The following is a 12949-nucleotide window of genomic DNA, read 5'->3' on the forward strand; positions in this document are numbered from 1 at the left end:
TTTATGGTTTTCCTGAAAAACTGTTGTAAACATGCTTTTATTGAAAATCTGACATAACATAATATATGTAATATGATACTCATGTCACAGAGTTTTAAATAGTATTAAAACTGAATACCTAAGCTGAATATGATTCTGATTAAATATTTTAAAACCGTTTTCTTGTTCAACAACAATATTCTCAAATATTCTGATATAACAAACATAATTACTGTAAATACATGCTGTTTTAAAATAATAAATTTCATAAAAATAAACTGAGTTAATTTATTCCCTTACTTGGCTACTGAGAAACCCCCAAATCTAACTAAATCTGCACCTATGATGTTCCCAACTCAAAACACTGAAATCAACATTTTCCCAACAAATCCTAGTATTATTTCACCTAACACATTTCCTTCAATCCAGAAGCACCAAATACCTTATAAAACTTAAAATAATTAACTTACCCAAATTTTGGGATGGTGCCCAAGTTGGTCTAACCAATGATCTACTCTAGCAGATATGAAGAGAATCTTCCTAGGAGTAGCGTGGCAACTTTAGTTTGTCGAACCGGTGAAGAACCAGGCCAAAAATCTAGAGAGAAGGCAGAGGGGGACGGGTTTTAGAGAGAGAAAATAATCTGTATGTGATTCTCTTGCAGAAAATGAATTCTTGGCCTTTTATAGAAATGCTTGTCCATATCGCCTCGTCGACGAGTCACGACTCCTCGTCAACAAGTCCAAGAAGGAGTTTCATCGACGAACTCTTACCCCTCGTCGACGAAATTCAGACCCTGAAATAGCCCTCTCGATAACTTCTCGTCGATGAGATGCATGTCCACGTTGATGAGCCCAAGAAGCTCCTTCGTCGATGAACGCAGCTCGTCGACGAGACCCTGCCGAATTCCTCCTTTAAAATGTCCTTTTATCCTTTCTCTTATTATTTAATTGCTATAATTCACCGGGTCTCTACATTCTCCCCTCATAAAAATTTCTTCCTCGAAATTAACTATCTGTATTGACACCCTCCTTTAAAGAAAAATGGCTACTTATTTTATTACTTACCCTCACCTGTGGCGGAAGAATACCATGGTTACATTAAGGGTCTTGGGAGATTACAAATGCATAACTAAAATTCTCCTAAAACCAAAATACTACCTACTACCAAAAGATTATTACATGTACCGATTAACCTTCAAAAGGGACATTGCATACTTACTTGCATCTATTCCTAATTACTACTGAACCCCATTAAATAAATGCAGGTATTTCTGTCGTATCTGCTCCTCAAACTCCCATGAAGATTCCTCTATCGCATGATTTCTCCACAGGACTTTTACTAAAGTAATCTTCTTATTGTGCAATTCTTGTTCTTTCTTGTCCAGAATCTGCACTGGTACCTCCTCATATGTCAGAGTATCCTTGAGCTCTAACTCACAATAACTGATCACATGTGAGGGGTTTGGGACGTATTTCCTCAACATGAAAACATGGAATACATTGTGTATTCTGGAGAAAACAAGTGGGAAAGCTAGCCTGCAGGCTACTGACCCCACTCTCTCAAGGATCTCAAATGGACCAATAAACCTAGGACTAAGCTTACCCTTCCTTCCAAATCTTATAACTCCCTTTAATGGAGGTATTTTCAGAAACACATGATCTCCCACATCAAATTTCCAGTTTCCTGTAGCGAGTATCAGCGTAACTCTTTTTCCAGCTCTAAGCTGCATTGATCTTGTCTCTAATGAGCCAAACTTTATCATATACTTGCTACACTAGATCTGGCCCCACAACTCGCCGCTCACCCATTTCATCCCAGTATAATGGGGAACAACACTTTCTTCCTTACAACGCTTCATAAGGTGTCATCCTGATGCTGGCTTGATAGTTATTATTGTACGCAAACTCCACCAGTGGCATATACTGGGTCCAACTACCCCCGAACTCCAGCACACAAGCCCGTAGAATATCTTTAAGAATTTGGATCATCGTTTTAGTCTAACCATCTGTCTAAGGATGAAAGGCTATGCTGAAAGATAATTGAGACCCCAGAATCTCCTGCAAGCTCTTCCAAAACCGTGACATGAAATGTGGGTCTCGGTCTGATACTATAGACACTGGCACAGCATGAGAATAGACTATCTCCTAAACATAAATCTCTACCAGTCTGTCTATGGAGTAGTTGATTTTGATGGGAAGAAAATAGGAGGTCTTCGTTAGATGATCCGCAATCACCCAAATTGCATTTTGACTATACAATGCCGATGGTAGATCCGTAACAAAATCCATAGATATGTGATCCCACTTCCACTCTGGAATGAAAAGTGGCTGCAATTGACCCGCCAATCTCTGGTGCTCAACCTTAACCTGTTGGCACATCAAGCACTATGCTACAAACTCGGCAATCTCCCTTTTCATGCCGCTTTACTTGAAAAATTTTTAAAGTTCCCTATACATTTTCATACTGTCAGGATGAACTGTGTATAGAGATATGTGAGCCACCTCTAAAATTGTTCTCCTAATATCAGCATCTGCAGGCACACATAATCTAGTGCGAAACCTCAGAGCTCTATCATTCGATATACTGAATTCCTCTCCCTGACCGCCCTGTACTCTGGCTATTACCTCTGCTAATTCTGAGTCCTTTTTCTGAGTAGCTTTAATCATTTCTTGTAATGTAGGCTGCACCATTAAGTTGACAATAAATGCCTGAGGATCACTCTCTACCAACTCTACACCGAGTCTCTCCAGATCCATTTGGATCGAATGCTGAGCCTTCATGGCTGCCTATAACGACCTGATTTTTCATGCCGTATTATTCTTTTTCTATATATATACTGTAAAATTTCACTGCTCTGATACTTTCTAATATAAACCAAACCATCATCGCAGACTCGATAAGGACCGTGGAATCTAGAACTCAATACACTACCTATGCAGTGGAAAGCAGAATACATATAACCACGTCAATATATATAATACCAGAGTGTTAGAATTTTTCAAAATATGCATACATAACCATTCCCAAAATGCCCTCACTTGTACCTAGGGACTACTCAAAAAGTGACTTCCCAAAAGTACTCACCCTATAGACAGGGCAGTACTGTAGTCCTGTAACAACCCAAATAAAAGTTGAATTTAGATAATAAAGAGGGAGGAAAAATGAAAATAGGAATAGAAGGAAAGCTGCCAAGCTTCATCGACGAACACACGGTCTCGTCGACGAAGACTTTAAGAATTTCGTCAAGAACACAGGGCTTCGTCACCGAAAAAATACCAAGAGGCGGTTTGGGCTACTCTGAATTTCTTCGACGAATGTAGGGCTTCGTCGAAGAATTTATTGAAGGATTCGTCGACGAAGTGACGTGTCTCGTCGACAAATCTGACAGTATAAATAGTGGAAAATCGGGATATTTTGTCATTTTCAGCGCTCCTCTCTCTCCTACGCCTCTCTCTCACTTCTCTTTTTGATTTTGGCCCCGCTAGTCACCGGATTGAAGATTTGGGGCTACCACGACGCTTCTGGAGAAGTTCTCTACGAGTTTGCCGGAACGGATCGTTGGGAAAACGAAGTTGAAAATCATCCCTAAGTTGAGGTAAAATTTTTTAAGCCAAATTAGACTTTATGGTAGTTATAGGAAATGATGTACGCATAAAAATACTGATGTTTAATACTGGGAGTTTTGAGTTTCAGGGTATTGATCAAAAAATCATACGGGGTTAGCTTAGGATATTTTGGGAGCTTTCTTAATAGTTAGGTAAGGAAATAAATTAAAACAGTTATTTTTCATGCAAATTATTAATAATTATGAGTAAATCTATTTTCAGAAAAGCACATGTTATATTTGTTTATTATGAATGAAATGTTTGATTGGGAAAATACTACTATGATGATTAAAATGTATATGTATGTATGAGATGTCAGAAAAGCACGATTTTAGAATATGAAGTATGACTTTTAATAGCACATGTGTGGCATTAATATTATTTTACGTGAAATGCATTATGATATGAAAGATTTTACGAGCAAAACATGTTTTCAGGTATTATGAAAAGATGGATTATGTTGTGATGATTTTGATGAATATATGATAAATGATTTATTTTCAGAATGTATATACCTGAAACGATTCTAACGCGAGGCCATGTATTTATGTTATCAACACGAGGCCATATTTATGTTTTCGGCACGAGGCCATATTTATGATTTTGGCGCGAGGCCGTATGTATTTATGATTTTGGCGCAAGGCCGTATTTATAATTTCAGCGAGAGGTCGTATGTATTTATGATTTCGGCGCGAGACCGTATTTATGATTTCGGCACGAGGATGTATTTATGAAAATGATCAGCATGAGGCCGCTATTATATCGTGTATTATATGTTATCAGAACCCGAATGTTAGTTTAGTTCAGTCAGGAGCTCGGTACCGTAGCTATATGTAGATCAAATATCTACATTCAGATTAGTGCTAACCATCCCACGAGGGGATGAGAGATGGATAGTCAATGTGACTTTCAGTAGAGTGTGGACGTCCACCTGGCAGTCCGGACCAGGGTGTGGCGGACCCATCGTACTTACAGACATATTTGACTCGGCAGTGGTCGGCCAGCCATTGCTGGGTCCCGCCTTCGGGCTACACAACTCGTCATGGGGGGTAATACATGACACCAGCTAGCTATTCATCCTGGATATATGTTTTTAGTATTATCAGTATAACAGATGTTTTATGTATGATATGACTTACTAGAAAATACGAAAGCATGTGATTTTTCAGTATGATAGGATGAACGTTTATGAAATATGAAATGTACTGTATACGTATAATTGTATTAAATATTCATATTGCCTCACAGCTGTATTTAGTTTATTTTCCCTTACTGAGAAGTGTCTTATCCCCAACATTAATTAATTTTTCAGGAGACCCTGAGTGATCGGCGGGTTGTGGCTGCCGTTGAGTAGGGATATTACCCCGTTAGGAGGGTAAGATTTTGTACTAGGGTCAAAATTATTTTGTGTCTGATTCTAGAGTTAATTTGATCTTTTGGAAGAATGTAAATGAATAACGTATTTCAGAAATGTAGATAACTCTGGTATTATCTTTTATGATTGGATGTTTGAGATTTTATGTTACTACTGCTAGGTTTTTCGCTGTGAATGGCAGGTGTCCCCACTACCCACGGGTTCGGGTTGACTTATCCATCTATTATGTGACATTTTATATTAAGAAATTGAGGGACGTTACAAGTCCCCTCTATCTGCAAGCCTGATTTGCTTGCCTAACTGGATCACCTAAAAAATATTAAATCACTAGGATGAGACAACGCTTAGTAAGACGAAATATGCTATTACATGTGTGTAGCATATGGGTTTACATAATTGTAAATTCTGATTTAGAAGTACTGCAAATAACCGAGTCTGAGAAAATACATATAAATAATACACAATATAGCTCATACCCATGTTGCTTAACATAAATTGTTTTTCTAAATATTCTATTTATAATACTTCTAATATTTATAGGTATGTCTACAGTTTTTGTAAATCTGGATATATATAATAATTAAGAAAACTTCCCTAGATAGATAACTAATAGTCATGATTTAACCCCTCATGATAGGGTTATGCAATGCGGCCTTGAGGTTATGCATTAATCATTGGAAGTTGAATCACGTTAAAGTAGGACTTGATATCAACATCCAGGGATTGAGAAATTATTGGAATAATTGATAAATCCCAAAATTTTTGAAGATTGATTTGCAATTAAATTATAACTAATTAAGATTTGGGAAATTACACATCCCAAAGACAGAATTGAGTACACAGTAAGGTCGCTATAAGTTCTTGTGTTACCAATTTGGGTTATCAATGCACCTCGCATTTTCATAGATATAATGAATCAAGTCATTAAACCATACCTGGATTAGTTTATTATAATTTTTATGGATGATTTTTGGAGTATTCAAAGACTCAAGAAGAGCATGAACAATATTTGAGATTAATTTTTCAAACATTATGAGAGCATTAGTTATATGCTAAACAGGAAATGTGGGTCATGGACAACTAATACGAAATTTTTGAGTGTTGGCCTAATAAGATTTAGAATTCTTATTTTTGATGATAACAAATCAAGATAAGTTTGATATGATTTTCAAGTTAAATTGTTTCAGGAAGCGAGAAAAGCTCAAGCATTTCAAACTTAAAGGACAATAAAGCTCATAATGAACATACTAAAAGCTTGAAGAATGAAAGTTGATTGAAAGCTCAAAGATGATATACAATCATGGAAAAGCAAGGATTTACATGAAGATAAAAAGATTTGAGTTTTAAGGATGTCTCTATGTAAGTACTTCGTGTAAACCTCAATATAAATTGAATTGAAGCTCTTACAAATAAAAAAAAACTAAGAAACACATTTTTGAAAGACCTTAAAATATGTTTTTAAATCAAAATGATAAAAGGTCTCAAAGGAAGAAAGTTTTCAAAGTAAAAAAGGGAGTTTCTAAGAGCCAAGCGACTGCCTAATATAGGCAGTAGACTGCCAAAAATAAAGGGAATTAAACTTGGGAGGTAGTAAGGTCCCAGGTGACTCCCTGAACCCTATTAGGCGCCTAGGTGGTCAAGCCAGGCGACTATCAGCCTTCTGGATATATAGTTTTAACTATGGCAGGCGATTGCTAGTGTAACGACCCGAACAATAATGATATTTAAATAATGAGGAAGAGAAAATGAAAATAGTAACAGAATGAGGCAGCTGACTTCGTCAACGACATTGCATTTTGGAGGTGATAATATCAAAAAATTCCCCAGGCCTCGTTGACGAACACAGGGGTTTCGTCGACGAGGGTTCTTCAGGATCTCGTTGATGAGAAGATACCAAGAGAAGATTTTTGGGAAGTCTGAAATTCGCCGATGAGGATGCAAGTTCGTCGATGAACTTTCTACAAGACTCGCCGACGAGGTGACGTGGCTCGTCGACGAATCCCGCAGTATAAATTGTGCTTAAACTCAATTTTTATGCAGAATTTCAGCACAGACTCTCTCTTTCCTCTCTTCTACAGCCTCTTCCTCTTCTCCCTTTGATTTCAGCCTCGTTGTTTGCTGGATCGACGATCTGAGGCCACCACGACACTTCTGGGGAAGTTTTCTCCAAGTTTGCTGGAGCGGATCGTGGGTGGGACAAAGTTGGAATTCATCCCAAATCAAGGGTAAGGTCTTTTATTCGAAATTTGGGTTTCTAGAAGTTGTAAGAAATGTAATAGACGTAGAAATAGTAATGTTTTGTTATGAGATTTATGATTTTTAGGGTGTTGAGTGGAGAACCCTGCGGGTGTAGGACCCGTTACAGTAGGAGGATTTTAACAGAAATCAGGTAAGGGAAGTATGCTATACTAGGTAGTTCTAAAATGATTTCCAGTATGAAATGTATATTTTTACCAAGTTATTATTCACAACAGGACTTTATACAATTTAATAATTATGAATATTATGTATTAAATTACTATGTGGCTTGAGAATATAAATATAGTACAGAAGCATATTTTATAGTATTTTCAGGGTATATTTTATAGAATATACAGCCAGTGAATATGTTTTATAGTAATTACAGAATACCATGATTATACAGTTTTCAGTACCATGATTATACTGTGACGACCTGCTTAATTTTCACGTTATATATATATATATATATATATATATATATATATATATATATATATATATATTCAATATCACAAATCCCATATTAGTAGATCATAATCTACCTGGACCCGTGGGTACTAGGGATGCATCAGAACACGTCACGGAAACCTAAGCAGCAGGAAACATATAATTACAATATTATAAATACAAAAACATCCATCTCATTACTACAAATACCAGAGTCACTATACCACTGTATTTTAGTATATTAGGCTTGGCAAAACGGGCGGGCGGGCCGGGTTTGGGCGGGTCACTAACGGGCCGGGTCATAAACGGGTCAATGTTAAATGGATCACACACATGTCAACCCTAACCCGCCCATTTAATAAACGGGCGGGTAACGGGTCACCCGTTTAAAAATATATATATTTTATTTTAAAAATTTTAAAATTTTCATATAAAATGACATTTTTTTTTTTAAAAAGCTGCATTTTATTTATTAATTTCTAAATGAAAAGAACATAAAATGTAAAAAAATAATACATCCCTTTAATGAATACAATTTTTTTAAAAATGTAAAATTAAAAAAATAATACATGCATAATACATGCATAAAATATTTATATATAAATCTAAATTTAAATGAGTCCCGTAATATTTACATATAGAGCTAAATGTAAAATATTTAATAAGTTCATTCATCATTCATATTTTTTTAATTCATGCATTATGCATAACACATGAATCAAATATTCAAGTTCCACAATCAAAACATAATCTTAAAAAATATAACAGTTAAATATTTAGAAACAAAACCAAATTTAAATGAGTTCCATAAAAATTCGCAAGATTACAATTTTCAAAAGATAATAAAAAAACTTAATTAGCCATGATTGTTTGTCGAAGCTTCTCCCAAATCATTAATCAAAAGATTTTCAAATTTCACTTCTAATTGTTCATCTTCTTCTCTTTCTTCACTTGGATCCACTACAATGACAAAATAAATAGATAAAAAATAAGAAACAATAACAATTGACGAAGGATATGAAAGTAAATAAAATGTAAGTATTGAAATTATTGAAATAATATTGGAAGAACTCAAAAAAAAAAAAAAAAAAATGCATACTTGCGTAACCAAACAACCAATTTCGAGTTGTTATCAATGCTCCTGCATTTTCCGACAAAAGTGATCTTCGATATTTGTTGAGAACCTGGGCTCCAATGTTGAATGCAGATTCTAATGCAACGCTTGTGATAGGAATAGTAAGTACATCACGCGCCATAAGAGATAAATCAGGATATCGAAATCGATTATCTTTCCAATACCGCAATATATCCATTTCAGCATGTTCCACACGATTTAGCCTAGGCTCTTCCAAATATAAATCTAATTGAGATTTTTCTGTAGTAGCACAATATTGGCTTTCATAAAATTCAAATTCCTATCATATATTAGAATAGAAAAACAAACAATATAAATATAACAGCTAAAAATAATATATAAAATAAGAAATGAAAAATTAGAAAATATAAATGAAGTTACCGAAAGCTCATCTCTAATGAGATTGTCACTACCACCAGTACCCCCAGTAGATGGAGCAGTAGATTCCAAAGAATTTTTTGATTTGTTGCATAATCTTGGAATAGAGAGTACAACTTTTGACGAAGGAGATTTAACTTTTGCCGAGAAGTGGATGAATCAATCTTTGAGTAACAAAACTCGACAAATTGAAGCTTGTAACGAGGATCAAGAACAATTGCAAATGCCAAAACAACACTATAATACTTCCAATATTTATCGAACTTCTCTTTCATTTTTGCAGCCATACCATTAACAATGCAGTCCGGATTTTCCATTGTTTCAAATAAATGCAATTGAATTTTCCATATATTTGAAAAATACAAATTAGATGTAGGATAATCCGAACCCGAGAAGAGTTTTGTCATGTCGTCAAATGGCTTCAAGCTCTATTCCACTCTTCATTTGATGGACAATACTTATAATTTGCATCAAGTAAAGCATAATGAATTAAAGCCCGTTGATATATGAGTGCACTTTCTATCATCATGAAAGTTGAATTCCACCTAGTTGGTACATCCAAGCGCAAACTGATTGAAGCAAGTATACCAACTCGTTTAATGCACTCTTCAAACTTAAGTTTTCTTCCTTCTGAACCCTTAATGTACTTGACACTTTCTCTAATGTTATACACAACACGTTTAATCACTTTTAAACCTTCTTGAACAATAAGATTCAAAATATGAGCACAACACCTTACATGAAAATATTCACGGCCACTTACTAAAGGTGCTTGCAAAGACAATTGACTTGAAAGAATATCTTGCATACTATCATTAGCAGTTGCATTATCCAATGTGATGGAAAATATCTTCCTATCAATACCCCATTCCTTCAATACACTAAATGTTTTTTCTGACAAAGCAACTCCTGAATGTGGGGGTGGCATGTGAGAAAAGTTAACAATCTTACTATGCAATATCTAATTTTCATCCACAAAATGAACTGTAATGCATAAATATCCTTCAGTTGTAGGAGAAGACCAACAATCAGAAGTCAAACACACTCTACCAAAAGCACTCTGTAGTGTAAGTTTAAGTTTCTCCTTCTCCCTTTTATGTATTTTCAATACATCAGCTTTAGCAGTGTTCCTAGCAATTGGTTTAACATCAGGATTAAGATATTTATGCACATCTCGATTTCCTTCATGCTCAACCCATGAAAAAGGATAACAATGTTTTATTACAGCAATTGCCATCTTCTCACGATAAACATCTTGCTCAATTTTTTTCACATGAAGTTTGGTTCCGTAATCCATGTGCATCTGCTTCACATCATAGTTATCACGTAATGGACAATTATTAATGTGGCGTCTCAAATTTGCCATCCCATGGGTTGAAGCATTAGCAACATATTCAGCCCCACATTTTTTACATTTTGCCTTCTGTTTTCCATCAATATCTATAGGTAACAAATAGAATTCATCCCAAGTAGCTGATGTCTTTCTATGTTGTCTCTTTTTGTTAGTGCCATCATTGATAGAAGAACTGTTCTTTTCAGATTTATCTGAAGATGGAGTAATATTACACTCATCATCAAAATCCAAGTTTATGGTATCCATTATTTGCAATTTGTATTATCCCTAACAAAGAATAATTTTTTGGATACGCTGGGTGTCTTGGGCTTTCGCACCAGACTAATTCCCTAACAAAGAAAAATAGTTAAGACTCCGAAAAATAATAAAATAAACAAAATAATGAAATATTTAAACAATAAACACAAATCTGTTATTGGGTGTGTGTGTGTGTGTGACAACAAATTATTTTTTTATTTTCTGTAGGGGAAACACAAAAAGCATTATTATAAAATTTTCTTTTATTATTACTTGATTTTCATTCTACTTAGCTTCTGAACATGGTAGGATCCTTCTTGTTTTCTTAATTTATTTTATTTATCTACTATTTATTTATGTACTATTTATTCATCACAAATCTATTTATTCATCACAAATCCATCATGGCATCATCCATGAAACCCAACAGCCAACAAGCCAATAAATCAGTAACAGTAAGTAAGGCAGTAACAGTCTAATAGATACAGTCATACAGAGACCCTAAAAAATAAAAAAATCTTGACTCACCTCTACAACTCACCTCTGGAGCTGATACAGTAACTGACAGTCGCTGTGGTCACTGGTCCGTGGAGCCTGGAGGAGACCTGGAGGCGACGACTCGAGCAAGTCACAGCACCGGCAGGTCTGGCAAGTAGCAGCACACCAGAGGAGAGGAGAGGAGACGCAGGAGAGGACAGGTCGGGGCCGTCCGGCACGTTGCAGCGCACCAGATCCAGAGGAGAGGAGAGGAGAGAATGAGATTTAAGAGAGTGAGAGTTGAGAGTTGAGAGGTCAGAGATGAGGACTGAGGAGACTCAGGAGAGGCCAAGAGGGTGAGAGCTTGAGAGTGGAGACTCGAGAACCGTGGCGTGGGTTAGAGACTTAGTGCCCTTAGGGTTTTTTCGTGTTGATTGAGAGTCTGAGACTCTTGAGTCTTGCCAGGCCTACTGTCTACTGAGTCTGAGTACTGAGAAGTGAGAATTGCTGAAGCCTGAAGCGTGATTCCGTGAAGCCTGAAGGCTGAAGGGCAGCCGAAGGCATGTGCTGTGTGCGTGAAGTCATGACTGCAGTGCAGCGTGTAGGCTGTAGCGTAGCGTGAGTCTCTGAAGTGAAGGCTGAAGGCAAGCTGGGCTGGCGCTGGAAATAAGCCATTAAGGATTCAAAATAACGGGTCACCCACCGGGTGACCCGCCCAAACCCGGATAACCCGTTTATAAATGGGTTAACCCGTGACCCGCCCAAATATTAAACGGGTTAACTTCTTCAAATCCGAACCCATTTTAAACGGGCGGATCCGGGTGACCCGACGGGTCATTACCCGTTTTGCCAGGCCTATAGTATATACACATCTCAAAAAAATCTAGGGACATTTCCCCCAAAAATCCAACTGTCCCTACCAAAGCTTACCCTTCAAAAAGGGCAAACAACAGCTCTAATTCAGTGGGGCTTTTCCCGCTCTCCTATTTGGGACTTCTGAAAAGTTTACAAAATTTAGGGGTGAGACACCTCTTAGTAAGGGAAATAAACTAATACCAGTGTGTTGTAACATAAGCATTCCGTGTTCTACATATACCATACATAACATATTTTGTAACTATTTTGTCAAATCCGAGAAAAACATATATATTTCAAATCATGGCAGAACATACTGCATTTTCATAACATATCTCGTCTCATAAAGTATAATACAAAAACATTTATGGTAGGTTAGCTGGCTGTTGTCATGTATTACCCCCACATGACTGGGTTGTGTGGCCCGAAGGCGGGACTTGACAATGGTTGGCCGACCACTGTCAAGTCAAAAGTACAGTCTGTAAGTCTAATGGGTCTGCCTGACCTAGTCCGTACACTAGGGGCGATCACACACTTCTTAAAGACCACATCGACCATCCAATCTCACACCACTCCGTACAGTGGAGTTAACACAAATATCATGGTCACGAAGACCGTGGACACATAACAACGGTACCGTGCAAATACTAGCCTAGACCAAGCCAACCAAGTTCTGATACCATATAACATATATTGAAACTGTGATACATGGATATTTCTTATCATTAATTTTCACACCAATCATATCATTTTGCATATATACGTATATCATGAAAATCATCGGCCCATACGCCGGTATTACACATTTTATCATAGCTCGACCTGTATGCCGGCAAATTATAGCACAACCCGTACACTGAAAA

Source organism: Malania oleifera, chromosome 5 (genome assembly GCF_029873635.1).
Source record: "Malania oleifera isolate guangnan ecotype guangnan chromosome 5, ASM2987363v1, whole genome shotgun sequence".
NCBI classification, from domain to species: Eukaryota; Viridiplantae; Streptophyta; class Magnoliopsida; order Santalales; family Ximeniaceae; genus Malania; species Malania oleifera.